Source organism: Narcine bancroftii, chromosome 14, assembly GCF_036971445.1.
Source record: "Narcine bancroftii isolate sNarBan1 chromosome 14, sNarBan1.hap1, whole genome shotgun sequence".
NCBI classification, from domain to species: domain Eukaryota; kingdom Metazoa; phylum Chordata; class Chondrichthyes; order Torpediniformes; family Narcinidae; genus Narcine; species Narcine bancroftii.
This window is the reverse complement of record NC_091482.1, coordinates 20,015,875-20,034,466: the sequence shown is the minus strand read 5'-3', so window position 1 is coordinate 20,034,466 and position 18,592 is coordinate 20,015,875.

The following is an 18,592-nucleotide window of genomic DNA, read 5'->3' as shown; positions in this document are numbered from 1 at the left end:
TGGAATTTAAAACAAAAAAGATATTGCTTGACAGAGTTCCAAGACCTGGTGACCTACTCCAGGATTTGTAAAACGTTGCCACAGAGACAGGATACAGTACACAAGGTATGTCCTTCAAAACAGGAAGCTACCAGCGCCATTGGTATACTGCAAATGTATCTCCACTATTCAAGAACTGAGAAACTACAAGACCGATAGTTTAACGCCTACTATTAAGAAAATGGTGGAGTCTAATAAAAAAGTAGTGAAAAAAAAAATCATAATATAAATAAGCAAGAGAGTTGGCATGGTTTCATGAAAAAAATTGAGTTATTCGAGTTCTTTGATAGGAAAATGGTAAGGTGTATTTGATTCGGTGCCTCGTGATAGATTACTGTGCAGTGCATGAAGTCACATGAAGTGCAAGACAAGATTGGCTGATTGACATAAAAATGCATTGAGATAGATCAATTTTATAGGGAGAAGAGGTGTATAGTGATCATTGCTGGGGCCTCAACTCTTTATAATCTATTAATGTCAAAGAAGAAAGGATGAGTATATTTGCATATAACCATTTACAGCACGGAAACAGGCCATGTCAGCCCTGATAAAACGATAGGTGGGAAAGAAAGTTGTGAGAAATAAGCAAAGAATCTGCAAGGGTATATAGATACATTTAATGACTTGCCACAACTGGCAGATAGAGTAACAATATGGAGGAAGAACTGTATATTGTAAATGATATAATGAACATTGTACAATGTGAAAAGAATCTCAGTGTTGTATATGATCTCATGTATATACTCTGACAATAAATCTGAACTTTGAACATGGTTCTGGTATACACTCCACTTTTTCCATTTAAGTCATGGGGAATTAATGGCAAAACTCTATAGAAGTTCCAAGCTTTTAATTTTTGGAGCTGACTGTGAAGCAATGTGGTACAAAGCTGAAATCTGGTGTAGCTTTTCAATCCAGATTGGTATATGAAACTAAGACGGAGAATTAATTTCCTTACTGCATTGGCCAAAACTTTACAAAGAAAATGTAACATTTACTTAGACGACCCCTCCAGTTTACATAATACCCTTTTACATACTGGTAAAGGAATCGCCCTAATTTCAAAACAACAAATACAGGACAAAAATATTTGTGAAAAGCAAAAAAAAAACCAGAAAGTGCTGGAACGACTCAGGAGGCAGCATCTATGGAAAAAGAAAGAGTTGACTTTTCTGGTCTCAAATTGTACATTGGAATTGGGAATGAGAAAAATAAGTTGGATGAAGTGGCAGAGAAGGTGAGGAAGGGGGATATGTGGAAAAAAGAATGTTTCTTAGTGGGTGACACCAGGGACCTCGTGTGACAGTTAGTTCAGATAAAGCTGCTTTATCTATTGTTTACAGTGAGGACATACCTGGCAGGCTGGACTTTACAAAGTAAAAGGACTCAGAATGGTAGCAGGGAAAAATGGCCAATTCTGACACAGAAAGCAAGGGCAAGTTAATTGAAGTTGGAGAATCCTAGGTTGTGCCCTGAAGACCGCAAAGTGCCTAGATGGAACATCTGGACCTTGGTGTACAGTAAAAGGATAGAGATAAAGGTCAGAGTGGGAGAGGGATGTATATTAAAATGGCAGGCAACCTGAAGCTAAGGGTCACTCCTGCGAACTGGTCTCAGGAACTCTGAAGCAGTTGCCTGATTTGCATTAGATTTCTTCCACATAAAGGAAGCCACATTGTAAAGATGGCATGCAGAACTTCGTAGTTGTATACCATTAGAGACATATGTTTTTGTGAATATGGGCTCAATATTTTCAAAAATTTTGGTTTGCATGTTTAATTGGCTCTCTGAAGACCTCACTTCTTGGTAACCTCCAATAGACTATTGTATAAATGTTTTATTTTCTTGGCATCTCTGGATTTTCTTCTTATTTTCTCCTTTTTAGGGGAGGGGGATTGGAGATGGGAGGGTGGGTTGGTGGAGTGGGATGATATATTCCATATGTATAATTTTTTTTTAAACAATTTCTAGAACTGAATGTAATGTAACTGATACTTTATAAATAAAGTATTCAAAAGAAAGGAAGCCACATTGTGAATATCACAGAAAAGAAATTGCTGCTTCATCTGGTAAGGATGTCCTTGTAATCACAAGAAGAGGTGAAAGGACAAGTGGTGCATCCCCTGCAGATGCATGAAAAAGATTGGACCATGGCATTGTGAATCCCTTGAAATATTGAAGAGAGGGGAGATAGAATCTTGTTGCAGCTTCCAGAAATTGTGAAGGATGATCATTGAAAGTGGGCAACAAGGAATTCTTCTGCTCAAAGAGAAAGGTGTGAGCAGTGGTGAGGAAAATAGATGAGATGCACAGTTCAGGAAGAATGAACACTTGCTAGAGACTTGGAATATTTCATCATCAAAGCAAACAAAACAGCAGAGGAATTGGCAATGAGAAATGAAACCGTGTTCTTGCAGAAGTAAAGAGAATTAAGAATGATTTGTCAAAAGTTTTCTTTCATTAATTCCTGATTCTAGATTTCTCAATCATGTTTACCATGTATAATGTTGCATTTACAGGGTCTCTGATTAATAGGTGAAGCAGCCCTTTCTTATCCCCGCAGTAAAACTGGATTTTGACACAGCAGTAACTACCTATTTGAAAACTTGCTCTAACCAATATGTTCCACTCTGCCATTGACCCAAGATTGCTTTCCACATGTGAGAAAGATGTTTATTTTTTAAATTATATATGTGTATAATATATGCATATATAATTTTTTTTAATGTCCACCCACAGTTAATCTTAAGGAGTTGAAAAAAAATTTGACCCAGTAATTGAGCAAGGTAAGACCATCTAAGAGGACATAGTATTGGGCATAAAGTGGACATATTCTCAAAGACAAAAAGGATTTTTTTTTAAAAAAAACTATACCTTCCTTCGTGACTAGAGAAATAAAAAAATAATCAAATGAGAGAAATATGACAAATGTAAGGCTAAAATTGGAATAGTCTTTTATGGATACAAATGAAAGTGCATTTGAGAGGTGTGGAGAGGGAGGACATTTTTGATAGCCAGAGAACAGATCCAAGGGTCACATGGTATAACTTTTAAAGATTAAGAAATTCCTTCACCCAGAAGCTAGTGAACTTGTGGAATGTGCTGACAATGGAGGAAAATCGTTAAATATATTCAAGGAGATAAAAATGTGTGCACATCTATATTTCTTGATGGTAAACACAGATTTATATTAGTTGGTAAGTCAACTTGTGACATGAAGATGCACTCTTATGCAGTGTGTTGTGATCCGAAATGCACTGATGAAGGATGATGAAAGAAGATACTCTCTGGAAGAGAATTGGTTAGAAATTTGAGGGAAAATGTGGCTTTTGGAGGAAAGAAGTATAATGGGTCACATTGGTCTTCTATATTTTACCGGTGAGTAATTTGATACACTAATCCCTTTAGAATGAGCATATTGAACCAAAAGGTTTTCTTCAGTTCTTCATCAGCATCTGATTCTATAACCTAATCCTATGTTTTAGCTGCACTCACTCCTCTCTTCCTAGTTTGAGATAGCATCTCCCTGCTCCCACCCAAACATATCTTCTCAGATATCTGAGCCAGAGAGCATTTTTGAGTAGTTTAGAAGCTTACCTTTTCTTACAGCACAGTGAATTAGTGCATTATACATTTAAGCTCTCCGTTATAACTCGTCTGAGCCTAAAGGTTGTAATTGAAACCCCATCTAGTAGTATATTCTAAAACTAATGTTGGAACATTTATCTCATTGCTTTTAGTGACGGTGTTTAAGTTGGTTGCTATACAACATAACAGTGACAAATCAAAAAGTATGTTTAGACTTGATTCTGCGATGGGTTACTTGTATAAATGCAATGTTTTTATAATTACCATTAAATGTATCTCTAATTTCCTAGAAAATGTAATCACTTGGTTGATGGCATGTTTGCCTTTGGATCTAAAGGACCCATACACGTTTTTTAAAGATGGCTCTCCTGTACAGAAGTGACGAAATTCTGAACTATTGGAGGTGTCAACTTTCAGATGGAGTTTTATGCCCAGACCCTACTTGTTCTCTCAGGTGGATGTAAACAACCCAATGGCACAATTCTGAAGAAGAGCAGAAAGGTAAACTCCAGTGTCTTGGCCAATTCTTTAGTCATTACCTCCTAGCTTCTGGTAGCATGCTCTGCACAAATTGGTTGCAATATCTTTTTCAATTACTACAATAAAAATACAAAGTGTTGTTTGCTATAGAGTACCTTTTGGTGTAAAAGTGTCTTTGTAGACATAGAGGGCTTCAAATAGTATGATGAGTGTGCCATAAAAATATATAATAATACTAAATGGTGGAGTAGGCTAGAATGGCCAAATGGGCAATTCAATATTATGGCTTCTACATCCCCAACTGCAGAATTTCGTGCTTTGAACAGAAAGGGTGTGGGTGCAGTGGAGTGTACAGAGGAGATTTCTAGGAAGTTGCCAGGACTGCAGTATTTCAGTCGTGTGGAATAAAGAGGCGGGGGGGGGGAATATTCAATTAAAGTATTTATAATTATTAAAGGCCTAGAGGGGTGAAAGGAAAGAACCAATTTAACCTAGAAATGAGGTTAATAACCAGGGGACATAAATTTGTATTAATTGATGGAATTGAGAGGAGTTGTGAATTTTTTTTACCTCAGTGGGGGCCTGAAACTGGAGGCAGAAATCAATATATCATTTCAGGAGCACCCGCGTGAAATAAAAGGCAAGCAACGGAGAGTGAACTTGCTGAGTTACCTTAACTACTTCATTTACTGGCTGGCATGAAAATGCAAGGCTAAATGTCTTCTCTTTGTTGAAAATCTCCACATTTTATATATTTATAATAATGGTTTGAGCATGTTAAGATGTGGCTGCAGGACCACAGGGAATATTCAATGTTCAGACATTCATATTGAAGTAATTCAGGGGCTTTGGTGTACATTGTTGGGGGGTTGAAGGGGAGCGTCCAAATTTACCAATTCATCCTACTCCTGGAGTCATCTTGGAATCTAAAGACAGATCACAATCTTGCTGGGATTCTCCAGCATCATGCTGTCCAAAATTTCAATTACAGTATGGTGCAGTTTTTGGAGGTGAGATGGAAGATGAGTTGCAGGTGTTTTGCTTTACTTTATATTACTTCATACATTTTGTGTTTGAATTAGCTTTTACTTTTTAAAACCATTTTTAGTATATTTTTATAAATGTGGAAACGGGTATCTGATAACCATGATCAATAATGATGGCTGAAAGATAAATGTTGGTGAGAAAAATATCCTACTCTTCAAATAGTGCTGTGGGAACTTTTATATCACTCCAGAAAAGTAAAGGGTAATCATCATCAAACAATGGACAAAAAGATTCTATATGCTGAGCTCCCCCAGCATTTCAGTAACTTTACTACAATCACAGCATCTGCAGTCTATCTATCGTGTTTCTCTCTGCTCCAGTAACAGGACTGAAATGAAACAGTATTTTACGTTCAAGTCTCAGTTTGAACCTATGCTTTTGGACACAAACCAAAAGTATAACAGCCTCAAATAATTGACACCATGTTGTTTGACTACCTATAGATTTGTGTAAAATGTAAATTTTATGACCCTATTTTATTTTAGAGTCACCAGAATTAAAAACATATTCAAAAACTTAAATTCATTTACTCAATTGACAAAAGGTGAAGCTCCACCCCATATTATGAATGTTGTGAAAGTTGATTTGGGTGTGGTATTTCCACATTTTTCAGTCTAAGATCAATGCATACGTGCACACATTGCTGATGGGCACCATGTTTCGGAGGACTCTCAACTTTTACACATAGACCACTGGAAAAATAAACAAAGTTTGCAAGGAGATCAGGATGTGATTGGATTGTGGTGGGGGGAAACACTGCAACACTACAGGACTGCTCGAGGCCACAGACTGGATTGGTTTCACAGAAGCAGCCACATAAACGTCATATGCTATACAATCAGGGTTAACCAGAAACTATGGTTGGACACAGATGTCCTTGTATTTCTCAGATATCGTGATGGTGCCTCCAGGTCAGAAGACAATATGGCACTCTGATCAGCCAGTGTTGAATTCTCCCATGCAATCTTGAAGGCAAAGTGTGGGGATACACAGAAAATCCATAGACAACTGTGAGATTCTGCCGACACAAGGTATCAAAACTATAACAGACTACAAGACAACCTTGGAAGTCAAGGTCAACAACACCTCCCTTCCGGACAAACTGAACATTGTCTCTCCCTGGTGAATGGGCCCCTTGCATTGCTGTGACCGAAGTGAGAAAAAAACCTGTACAAGGTGAATACACAAAGAAGCAGTACCAGACAACATCTAGTCGGGTACTGAAGGACTGTTCAGACCAATTGATGGAGGTCCTTACAACTTCAACATGTCATTATAGCAGTCCATCGTCCCAGCGGGTTTCAAGATGGCCAGCATATCTTGGTACTAAAGAGGATGACACTAACAGGCCTCAATGACTAACACCCAGTGGCACTGACCTCCACCAGTACGAAATAATTCGAGCATCTATAGATGGAACACATCAAAGTGCACCACCTTGAGATGCTGGATCCATTTTGATTCGCTTACAGATGGAACTGCTCCGCTTCATTCTGTCCCAGCTGGAGAACAACATCTCCTACACCAGACTGCTGTTCATTAGCTTCAGCTTGGCATTTAATGTGATCATTACCCCAGAGGCTCGTGGAGAAGCTGTCCTTGCTGGGACTCAAAACCTCTCTCTGTCACTGGATTGTGGACTTAATAATGGAAAGACAACCCTATGGCGGGGTTGGCAGCAGAATGTTGAGCACCATCACATTGACCACTGGTGCACCTCAGGGTTGTGTTTTCACCCTTGTTCATGCTACTAACCCATGACTGCAACGCCAGATCCAGCTCTAACAGAATCATCATTTGCAAATGACACGACAGTAGTTGGCCTCATCAGCAACAGTGACGAGTCACGCTACAGAGAAAATCTCATGATGTGGTGTAAGACAACAACCTAAGTCTCAATGTGGACAAGACAAAGGAGGTGATTGTGAACTTCAGGAGGACCAGTAATGATCACCCTTCACTACACATTAATAGCTCAGTAGTGGAGAGAGTAGAGAGCACCATGTTCCTCAGAGTCCACTTAAGAAGTGACCTATCCTGGACAGACAACATGTTCTCATTTGGCAGGAAGGTGCAACATTGACTGCACTTCCTGAGAAGACTGGCAGGAAAGGCTACCTGTCTATGAGAGCATCGTGGCTGGATGCATCACAATGTGGTATGAATGCTGTGGAGCAGCAAACCAGAGGTCAATTTGGCAGACCACCAGAGAGGATCACTGGGGTCTGCTATCCCCACCCCCTGCCATTGACATGATTTACTGGTTTATCAAGTAGCATCAACCTTGAATTTCTCAAATTTATTTGAAGACCTTTAAAATCTAAATATTAGTAATTTTGTTTGGGGATATTAAAACTTTTTTATCATCCATCCTGAAACCTCAGTCTTGTATAAAGTAAGGAAGGAAACATTCATCTCTTAAATTTCAATATTAAAATTTTCTTTCTTCAAGCTCAGTGTCTTAAAATTAAGAACTTAATTAACCATGCACAAGGCTTATTTTTTTTATGATGTACAACCCTTGCATTTAATTCCTCAAACTTCTATATTAATAATACCCAAGAGATTTCCTACTAAATTATTCTCCAGATTTGCTTTTTTACTTCAACCACGGTGTCTGCAGACTTTCGTGTTTTAACCCTACACTTAACTATTGCTATTTAAGGCCATGTGTTCTGTGCTAACAAATATTCTTATTTCATCATTTGTTCATACAAACTCTCTCTTTGAGCTGATTAATTTTGCAGATGATTCCCCATTAAATACTGAATTACCAGATCTCAGATGGGTTTAAGGATGATGTACCAAAAGTGACCCAACAAACTGGGAAGTAGAAAGAAGGGAGAAAAAAACTACTCCATTTTGCTTTACAGGGACATCTAACAAGCAATGTGTTATATCCTTGAGTATATAAATTACCTGTCATCATTTTAATATACTTTATTTAAAAATTAAAATAAACTTTTTCAATATTTCAAATTCAACCCCAATATGTGTGTGTGTGTGTGTGTGTATATATATATACAAAAAAATAAAATAGAAACCCCTACCACCCCCCCACCACCACCACCAACCCCCTACACACAAGAAAGAAAAAAAACAGGACAAGAACCACATCAGGAATATTTCACTTTTTGATACATTATGGAGATCTACAGGAGAAAGGGAATCTTTGAGCTTCATTTAAATATTAATATCCACATTTTGTAAATATGGGCACTATTATTTCCAAAATATATGGTATTTATCTCTTAAATTATGTAACCTTCTCGTGGAATACAACTCTGAACTTCCACATGCCATCTATCCATTCCCAAATCAATATCTAATTTCCAAGTTATAGCAATACATCTTCTAGCTATTGCCAAAACAATTTGAACAAATTTCACTTGATACATAATCACTTTTAATTTGGGTTTAACCCCTTTAATATCTCCCAGTAAAATTAACATTGGATCCTTTGGAAATTCCCCCCCCCCCCCCAGTTATTCGTTCTAACAAATTACCTATTTCAAACCAAAAAGGTTTAACTGTGGAACACTGCAAAGTTGAATGCAGAAATGTAACAACTTCTTGTCCACATCTAAAATAACAAATAAATATGATTCATTTTATGTAACTTTTGTGGTGTCAAATATAATTGATGAATAAAATTATACTGAACTAGCCTATATCTCACATTTATTGTACTTTCATACATTATCCACATATCTCAGTCCATTTATATTCATCTACCTACTTATTTAAATCTACTTTCCATCTATCCTTTCTGTACTTTGTTTTGTAATAATTTATACATGAAATAAATTTCTTTATATTTCCAATATTTAAATCCTACATTACATTAATCTCAACTGGGCTGCTTTATAGTAAATCATAAAATTAGGGAGCTGTAAACCTAAATAATATTTCCACATTAATTTTTCCAAATAAACACTTGCCATTTTCCCTTTTCATTAAAAAAATGTCTAATACAAGTGTTTAATTCCTTAAAAATATGTTTTTGAGGAATTGCAATTGGAATCAATTGAAATAAATATTGTATTTGAGGAAAAACATTCATCTTTACACAATTTACTCTACCTATTAAAGTAATAGGTAACATATTCCATCTTTCGAAATCTTCTTTAATAAAGATATTACATCATCATTAATAACAATTGTCTCTGATGTTTAATCGGGTGGAGATCAAAATGATCTAATGTCTTTGAAATACAATGAAGGGAGAAGAAAAGTTTTATGAAGGTAAAATCTAGAATTTAACAAAACCAATTTGCTCTAATAATACACCTTGTGTATTATTTATCTTCATTGGAATTAATTTTCAATAAGAGTACTTGAATTCTGCTCAAAACAAACCATTTTGTAATCAGAAATTAATTTTAGAGTTTTGTTGAGTTTTATTGCATCCAAAACTACAATAGTCAATAAATGGAATCACCTATATGATGACCAGAATAACTCTTTAATGGTAAAGTTTGGCTATGCTCAGCAGGTGGAATCATATCTGTGGAAAGGGAAACAGTGTCAATATCTCAGGCAAAGGAGCTTTCTCTTTAACTGTTTTAATGATTTTACTAAAAGATTAATGTTAGCAATGACACTGAGAAATTTACTCTGCTCCTCGTATGATGCAATAGGAGTTTTTACATCCTCTAGGAGACAAAGGAAATATCAACTTAACAACATCTCTATTAATACGGAACTGAAATGGCATTCAGTTATATGCCTAAGTCCCCATCTAAACTCATGATTTTTGACTACATGCCAGAGATGCAACAAATACAGACATGTTTAAAGAATACCTCCAGATTAGACAAAAAAATGCCCCTCTCATTTTTTGTGGGTGGAAATCTTTCCAAGATAATGCTGTTCGCAGCATTTGTCAACACTTTCGTTGCAGTAGCACTTACTTCATTGACCATTTACAGCAGTAGTAATCCCTATGCCATAAGTGCTATGTAATTAGTAAGGGATTATTTAAGGTGGTACGTGAGTGAGAAGGGAAGGTTGAGGATCATTGCTCTAGACCCAATTGTTACTGAAATATTTTGCATGAGAAAATTGTCATTGGCCCATTTCCTTTGGAATTATGAAACAGTGCACATAATGAGTCAATTAGGTACGATTAAAACAATGGTTTTCAAACCTTTCCACTCACATACCACCTGAAGTAATCTTACCTTATTAATCACAGAGCGCTTATGGCATAGGGATTACTTACAGTATGTTAATTTAGATGGCTAGGTTGCTAAGCTTTGTACTCTGTGAAGAAGTCATTTTTACAGAGCCAAAAAAAAACAACAGTAGGAATAATCAGATGAAATTTCTTTTTTGTTCCTTGAAGACTTATTGGACGTTTTGAATGGCAATTCCTATTGTACTATTTCCTTTGCTCCCACCATGTTGATAATAGCATAATATGTTTTCCCTTAGGAACTGTCCTGACATTAATTTTTGAAGAATAATTGGAGGTCACAAACCGATGCATTGTTGTTCCCGAACATAGTCCACCAATATTAAAATAATTTTTATTGCTTGGTTGTTGTTGAAGAACTCCTCTCAGGCACCACAAATTGAATCAGACCCCAGAAAATGATGCTGGAGAAGTAGTAATGGGGAACAAAGAAATGCCAGATGAACCAAACAGGTATTTTTGCAACACTATGTAAGACACCAGTGGCATGCCAGGAATGTAAGAGAGTCCAGGGCAGAAGCAAATCTAGTCCCTTTTACAAAGGTAGATAAGTTGACTGGATGGACTACACCCCAGGGTTCTGGAAAATTGCAAACGTCACTCCACCCTTAAAGAAGGGAGAGAGGAAAAAGAAAGGAAATTATAGGTCAGATAGTATAACTTCAGTGGGTGCCATGATTCCAGAGTTTATTATTAAGGATATGGTTTCAGAGTACTTGAAGGCATGAGGTAAAATAGACTGAAATCACCATGGTTTCCTTCAGGGAAGATTTTGTCTGTTGGAGTTCTTTGAGGACATATAAAGGAGAGTCAGTGGATATTGTTTACTTGAATTTTTAGAAGGACTTTGACAAGGTGCCACACAAGAAGCTACTAAGCAAGTTAAGAGTCCATGGTATTATGGGAAATGTACTAGATTAGAAGATTGGTTGACTAACAGAAGGCCAAGCCTGAGAATAAATGGTACCTTTTCTTGCTGGCTTCTGGTGACTTGTGGTGTTCTACAGGGGTTGGAGTTGAGGTCTGCTACTTTCCACAATGTATGTAAATGATTTGTATGGCAGAATTGAAGGCTTTGAAGCCAAGTTTGCAGATGATATGAAGATAGATGAGTGGGTAGTGTTGAGGACATAGGTTGCCTGCAGAAGGAATTGGATAAGTTGGGAAATTGACAAAGAAGTGGCAGATGGAATACAGTTTAGAGCTATGTATGGTCATATACTTTGCTGGAATAAATAAAGAAGTAAACTATTTTCCTAATGGGAAGAGAATTTAGAAAGTTGTAGTCTAAAGGAACTTGGGGGTCCCAGTGCAGGATTCCCAAAGGTTAACTTGCAGGTTGAGGTGGTAAATAGGAAAGCAAATGAAAAATTGGCATTTATTTTGAGAGGACTAGAATATAAAGGCAAAGATGTAATTTGAGGCTTTACAAGTCAGACCACATTTGGAGTATTGTGAGCAGTTTTGGACCCTTTAGCTAAGGACAAATGTGCTGATGTTGGAGAGGGTCTGGAGGAAGTTTATGAGAATGATCTGGCACAAAGAAATTAAAGAGGACATTAATGAAGCTGTATTGATAGGCTGAGAGGGTTAAAGTATGAGGAGCGTTTGATGGTTCTGGGCTTGTAATTGCTGTCGTTTAAAAGGGTGAGAAGGATCTCCTCAAAACATTCCAATAGACCACAAGCCATATGAGCCTTTTTTGTGATTGCATCGACATGGAGGCCTCAGGACAGATTGTCAGAGATGTTGACATTCAGGAATTTGAAATTTTTTGACCCTCTCCCCTGCTGATCCCCCAATGAGGACTGGCATCTACTTAGGGTCCACTCATCCGTGCTTTTTCTGATGAAGTTAATAACAACTGTGGCATTTTCATTTGGGCCCACTCAACTGACCCCAGACGAGTCTTGAAGCCGATTGGTTACTAAGGAAAGGTGATAGATGGTGATTGATTTAGATGGAAGCAAGTGCAAGGAAGTTATCAATGATCTCAGGAGGAACAAGTGAATATTGATAAAGATTAATGGGGACTTTTCTTGTCATCAGAGATACAATGAGTAGAATTATATGCTGGTGATGCAAAATTAACTATTTTCTGCAACTCCTATCAGCGAGATATCCCTTAACATTTATGAAATAAATTTACTATCATTGGTAAAATCTTTTAGTATAAAAGAAGGATAATATAAACTTCTAGACCATGTTCTTTTATTACTCTGGGGGGGAATCAGCTTGACTGTCTACTGCATAAATTCTAAGTGAACTACATTGTCATGCAACCATGACGTTAGTAACCAAGGCAACATGACTTGGGATCTACCAGCACAATCCTTTGCTGAAAACTACTATTCATGAAGACCAAATCTTCGTCCGCGAAGCCAAGCCAAAGAAAGAAAAATTCATGAATATTTTTCTCCGTGAAGAATGCAAAGAAACAAATAATATCCATCTAAATCTCTGAATCCTCCACAAAATGCATGCAATTTCCAGTGATAAATTGCCACAAAACCACACACATTGGACAGTATTCTCAGCAATTTGTCTCCAAGATGGTTCACCAATGAACAGATGGAGGAGCACAAATGTCTGAAATTTAACTCGTTTTCTGATAGGGTTTCTCATTCTAGGGAGTGCAACATTGGTAGGTGAGGTGCGTGGCGGGGTGGGGGTTGGGAGGAAACAAAACTTTGGTCCAAGTAGCCAGGGTTTAGGTAAGTATGAACCATCCTTTGACCTCTATTCAGTATGACATGGGCCAAAATCAATTAGCAATAGAGGTCAAGTTGATCCCTAGGACCATAAGGGCGGCAGAGAGGATCACTGGTTGCCCCTCCCCTCCCACCCATCGATGTGATCTACAGAGTGTGTTATTTAAAGAGGGCGTGCAAAATCGTTGACAATCCCTTTCACCCAGCTCATACTAGCCCTCCGAGACTCTACTCTTTAATTAAACAATATTTATTTATTTTTATATATGCATCGCTCGTCTGTACGTGGGTTATGTGTTTGCAAGATTTTGCATTGCGGACTGCTGTAATTTGCATTGCTGTAATCTCAAATTCTACGTCGCGCATGAATTTCCTATCAGAGATCACCTAGTACCAGCAAATTTGAGTCAACAAAGAGGAAAGAGGTAAGATCAATTTCAGGGATTGGTGGTCTGGAAAAATTAATCATTCCTTGCCATTTTTTTTAAATGCTTTGAAACCTACTCCCAAAGAATGAATATTATCATGATGTATTAAAGACCAGCCCATACCACAGAGAAATAACAAAATTAAAACATTCAAGATCATTACAATGTAAATATAAACCAGCTATCTTGTGGCTACTGGAAAGAAAATAAAGGACAAATTAAAACTTGTATCATAATCACCTTAATATCTTACAACAGTTCTAAAAACATAGGAAGTAGGAACAGGAGTAGGCCAAAAATGGCCCATCAAGCCTGCTCCGCCATTCAATACAATCATGGCTGATCTAATTTATGACCTAACTCCACCTACCTGCCTTCTCCCCATATCCCCTAATTCCTCTATCATGTAAAACACTGATCTCATCTTAAAAAAAACTGATTCAAAAGGTCCTCTGCTTTCATCTATATATCTCCTTCCAGTAACTCAATATGACTGTTTATTAGTCAAGCAGCTCGCAAGTTTTAACTGCTGTTTATATTCCATGAGCCATAACTTGTTGCATTCAGTATCACATGCAGTAACAATCTTTCCAATGCCCAATATTTCTCTTGTGAAACTGGAGATCTTGAGATATTCACTCCTCCATGTGTAATTGTTGCTCTCAGTCTCAATTATATGTCATAAGATGAGTGAACTTTTGAAAAAAATATTACACAGATTCAAAACAGATTTTTTTTTCCTTTTCATTATTAAGACTAATAAGTAAAGGGGGGTTTACACTAAAGATTATGGATCCAACCACAGAACAACATGATCAAATCAGAAGTATAAAATATATAAGGGAATTTTGCATGTATTATTTGTATAATTTTTGTATTCAATATTGATTTTGGACATTGTTTAATTATAATTATAGAAATTGATGTCCTGAAAGAAATAAATTAATATAATTATGGTTATGCCTTCTCCTTTTCATTTGACGTGACATATGTACGATATGATTTGATTTATTGTCATTAGTGTACCTTGTGTAAAGGGTTTTTGTTAAACTCAATGAAAATATTTTATAAAGAAAGGTTCAAAAAAAAGCTAACAAGATTGCAGAGTTTGTTACAAGTTCAAGGTTATAATTTGATTGCTATAACTATCTTTAATCTGGATCTTTTTGTTCCACAGTTGCAAGGTAGAAGGACTCTAAAGCAGGATTGATAATTACAATTTATAGGCATATTAGTAAAGAATTTGTATTTGTGGAATTCTTTTCACAAGCAAACACATTTGAATATTGTCTTAAAGCCAAATAGTTGTTCTTAAAGCAGTTACCCCCCCCACCCCATTGTTTCAAAGTTGATTGTGTTTATAAATACTTTCCATGCTCTAAAGCTCTGACTCTAAAATCGCCAATAGTAATACCCCTGTAACATAAAAATAACAAGTGATCTGCTTTACTGGTGGTATTTGAGGGATAAATATTGGCTGAGGTACTCCATTTGTGTGATTATGGGAACTTTTATGTACACCTGAAATTCTGTTTTTTGCCTAAATGACAACATGAACAATATTCTGCTTTTTCTCTCACACTGATGTCAGATGCAAGATTCTGAAATAAATTTAAATAAAAATAGAAACAAAATAAAGTTTCAAAACATGAATACATCTTTAAAGTAAAGTTTGAATCTGTACGTTTTGATCTAGAAACAGTTTTATTGTTTTTCATATCCTGCATAAGAAAAAATTTAATAGAAAACCAGGCTGTAAATTTTCATACATTGTACAACAGGTTGGGATTTAGTGTAACAAGCCAGGCAAATCTGTGCTGAATTGTCACCATTTTACTAATTTTTACAGTTCCAAGTCTTTTATGAAATTGAACATTTTGGCACCTTATTGCACAATTCAATTGCGCAACCATTGAACTCATTGCGCAACCAATTTGAACTATTAGATTTACGTGCCACCTTACTTGGTATTCTCATGCCACCAGGTCATTGCTGGAGTATTCTTCATTGCACTTTAATGTTGCTTTTCATGTAGAATCCAGTAGTGTAAAGTCAAATTACTACAGCTTCTCAATTCATTACCTTTCAGCTTCTGCTCCAGAAAAATTACTGCTGAGTGATGTTTTCCATTAACCAGACACCTTTGTAACTTACAATGAAGAAGATAGATACAAATATTATACAGAATATAAAGGTTTAGACCTGGCACAGGACCAGAAAGTCCATTTGTTTCAGTGAAGGTGAATGCTGTGAGGATAAAGGTAATTTGTATTTCTTGAATGTGTTGTCTCTGTAGTTAGTTTTAATGTTTTATATTAACTAAGTATTAGACTGTTTTACTTTTTATTAGATTATGGGTGTTTTTGAATGTTAAAAACATTCAGAAGTTCTGAGTTTGTGACAAGTGAATTGATCTGCTGGTGAATGTTGTTCAGTTGTTTTGTGGATGAGATTTGTCCTGGCCTGGCCTGCCTTGTGGTGCTTTGTCATTTCAGATTGAGATAATAGTCGTCAACAGGCTGACACCAGCAGATCTGCAAATTATAAATATGTATCAAACAAGCAGGTGTTGTGAACATGGACATGGATGGCTCATCACATGCACCAAGCTCTAGTCCAATACAAATTTAAGAGAAACTAAAAATACTGCACTGGAATATGAAAATAGCATAAAGATGAATCCCATCAAATCTTATGCTAATGTTATTGTAGATTGATGAGCTTAAATGAAATGCAGCAATTTTAAAATGTTGTGCCAATTCTCCATCCAATTAGCTTTCCACAATGTGTTAACTTTCTGTGTAAATACAGCATTCAGAAATATTTTTTTTTAGCAAAAGAGCTACTTGATGGCCAATTTAAAAGTGTAAAATTTCTAATTCTTATAGTACAGCAAATTGTAATTTCATGAGGCCGAAAGGAACTGGAAGATTCCATCAGACTTTACAACACTCTCTCTTGACAAGCCAATGGTGTTCAGTTACAAAGCAGCATTAAACTCTTAGATGATATGGAGGATTTGTGGATAGTTTTGAAGGTTTTTGAGGGTTACAAATGGATGTAGAAAGGATGCAGAGTTGGCAGAAAAGTGGCAGATGTTCAATTGGGATAAGTGTGAGGTGATGCATTTTAGAAGGTCAAATCTGAAGGCTGAGATCAGGGTTAATGGTTGGAAGAATAGATGGGCCTTGGGGTCCAAATCCATACATCTCTCAAGGTTACCATGCAGGTTGATAGGATAGTTAACAATGCCTACAGGATGCTGGGCTTTATTAGACAGATTAAGTTCAAGAGTCAGTTCAGTTCTGGTCACCTCATTATAGGAAGGATATGGAAGCTATGGAAAGAATGCAGTGGAGATTAACAAGAAAATAGCCTGGATTGGAAAATAAGTTATGAGGAAAGGTTAGCAGAGTTAGGACTTTTCTCTTTGGAGTGAAGATGGATGAGAGGTGACTTAATCAGTCTACAAGATTCCCAGGGTGGGCGTAGCAAACATAAGTACAAAGTGAAGGGAGAAAAGTTTAGGGGAGACATCAGAGGTACATTTTTTTTTAACAGAGAGTTGTGGGTGCCTATAATGCCTTGCCAGGGGTGGTGATAGAGGCTGAAATATTGGGGGCATTTAAAAAACTCTAAGGCAGACGGATGAAAGAAAAATAGAAGGTTATGAGGTAGGAAGGATTTCATTATTTTTGGCAGGCACAACATCAAGGGCTGAAGGGCCAAATCTATGATATATGTTCTATGAAAAAAATATTGCCTTTGTACATTATAAAGAATGTAGATTTAGGGCTCTTGGAGAATTATTTGATAGTCAGTGATTTTATGATTTAAAAAAATCAAGATTAACATGTAACTAGCAGGGGAGATGAGAGAAAACAGCCGAAGAAGTAAATCAGGATTTTCAGAAGGTATATGATCAAATGCAGCACTGAAGGATGCTCCAACATAAAATAAGGATCCACAAGTTTAGGGTAAACATATTAGTAAGGATCAGGATGCAGTAACGGGTCCTCAACTGCTCAGTTTGCATAAACAAATTCAATAGTATAACAAAATATACTGCAACTGAATTTTCAGATTATACTAAGCTTCTCCTCTATGGATTATATCACCATGGTTGTTGAAATGTGACATCTGAAAATTGTCATCTCTCACTTTCATACTCTTTATTGCTACTAGGTACAGTACTTTGGAACACCTTGAACATAAGACACTTGCATAAATGGAAATCATTTCCATTTCATTTCCTGGCTGTACTTCTACTCAAGGCAGACAAGCAGAGGCTGAAGACTACAGCACCAATGTTGAGGGAGGCGGATGAGCACCTGCAAGACTGTTTTGAATTGAGACTTCAAACTTGAAAGAATAGGCCACCGCTGAAACTGTACTTGTGTGGATGATTTTGTTCCCAACCAAGAGTGGTGGATGAACCAAAGGATTTGTAACCTGTTGAAGATTAGGATGATAGCGCTCAAGACCAGTGATCCTGATCTCTTCAGGAAGTCCAAATATGACCTATGGACGGCTACCTTTACAGCGAGGAGGCAGTTCCGAGTGAAGTTAAAAACAGAATCAGATGTTCGCCAGCTATTGGGCTTGCAGGCCATTACATCCAACAAGAAGAAGCCTAACATCATTGATGACTGCAATGCTTCAATACCTGATGAGCTGAGCACATTTTATACCCACTTTGAAAAGGAGAATTCACTGGTACCAATGAGAATCCCTGTAGAAGGTGGTGACCCTGTGATAGGTGTCTCTGAAGCCAATATCAGAACATCCTTCAAAAGGGTGAACCCTCACAAGGAGTTAGGCCCTGATGGCATACTTGGCAGGGTACTGAAAATATGTGCCTAACAATTAACTGGAGTGTTCAAGGACATTTTCAATCTAACGTTGCTGCAATCACACCTGCTTCAAAAGGGCATCGATCATTGGTGCCCAAGAAGAGCTGCCTCAATGACTGTCGCCCAGTAGCACTCACATCTACTGTAATGAAATGCTTTGAGAGGTTGATAATGGCCAGAATCAAATCATTCCTAAGTAATGACGTGGACCAACTGCAATACGACTCCTAGCACAATTGCTCCAAAGAT